The sequence below is a fragment of the Halyomorpha halys genome, unplaced genomic scaffold (genome assembly GCF_000696795.3).
Source record: "Halyomorpha halys isolate HHAL.00 unplaced genomic scaffold, Hhal_1.1 Scaffold730.1, whole genome shotgun sequence".
NCBI lineage: Eukaryota > Metazoa > Arthropoda > Insecta > Hemiptera > Pentatomidae > Halyomorpha > Halyomorpha halys.
The window spans coordinates 221,867-223,504 of record NW_027110275.1 but is presented as its reverse complement, the minus strand read 5'-3'; positions in this window follow the sequence as shown (position 1 = coordinate 223,504).

Genomic DNA, 1,638 nt, shown 5'->3' with positions numbered 1-1,638 from the left:
CCTCCCTCCCTCAAAATTTCACTCGATCTGAAAAATATGCCTTTCTTTAGGACTGCTATGACTGTTCTAATGATTGACTGCATTTAAATATGAAGATGTCAATCAAATTTGAGGTCACTCAAAGTTCACTCAGTAATAGATCGGAAAAAAAATTTTTTTTTTCTTACTTGAATTGTTCCCAACAATGTGCATCGTTCTTATGTTTAAACGCTTTATTCTTTTTTTCTAGTTGGCTTTCTCAGTCGAACCTCTTTCTTTCACGAACATTTGCATAAAGAATGATAGTAATGGAATGGTATCATCGATAATGATTAAATGTTACTGAAATATATTCTATAAAAAGATTCATCAAATAATCTTTATTATGCTTAGTGATTTGTTTTTTGTTTTTTTAAAATTAAACCCAGTTTGGGAGATATAAATGTTAGAATGGAGATCGTCGTTTATTCGGCCTAACCTAATAAACACAATTTGAAAGAGGCAATAGAATGAAATGGCGGAATCCTAATGACATTGGCTCAAAGGAGTGCAGGCCTATGAAGGTAAGTCGATAAGGCGGCGAGCTGTATTCAGCAAAGCCCCGGGGCTAAGTCCCTTCCCGTTGCGGCGGTTGTACAAAATAAAATCTGGAAAACCTTTCTAAATAAATTCCATTTTCTTAAAGTTTATTTTTACTTCTTCAAAGAGAACATTTTTAGTTTTTATAACATTTCATGTTCTTTGAAGATACAAATCACATTATTGTTTCGAGTATTGCTAGCCTAAAAAGTATTTTTAACATCAAGTTTAGCAATGTCATAATCGTATAACTTTTGCTGACAAATAAATCAAAATAATTCTATTAAGATAGAGCACTCCTTTGCAATATTGATGGGTGATTAAAACCATCTGATGAATGAATAATCAAGTTTTCATTTTTTGCATTCTCTTGAGGTTTGTAGATCTTAATTTTTTGTTCACAAATGGTTAGCGGCTATTTCGTGACTTCCTTAGATTAATGGCAACTTGTTCGTAATATTAAAATATCGTCTCAAGGTGTCAGTGTCCTTGATGATATAAGTTCATTTGCATAACGAATTCCTCGTTATTTGTAAATTATTTCACAACATAAGAAACTAAAATATAAACGACCAAAATGTAGTTATTTAAAATGGGGAAACTGTGTTCTGTCTCAGAAAAATCGGCACCTTTACTCCAAACACGACCAGACATATTCAGTTTGCAGATTTAAAATAAAAATATACAGAATTGGACGTACATTAATGGACAATAATATACTGGACATCTGTAGACCTGACATGCAGAAATATCTACAAATATACAAAAATACCCATGCCGAGAACTCGACCTGTCTAAAAAAAATATTTCTGGACCATGGGTTGGTATAACATGATTGATTCTCGACCGTATTCTATGCCTTCATTGGCAGACTGAGCAGTAATATAGCGCCATCCTCTGAGAGAACATGTGGAAACCATGGTTTTCGACCTAGTATTTTCGACTAATGTTTGTTCCTGAAAAAAATATAGCAGAATAATTTAAACCTAGTTCTTCCAGGAGTGGAATGTTAGGCTTATTATGTTGTATAATTGTTATAGATAATTTATAATTAGTAAAATTGTGTAGTTGTGCTTAAAT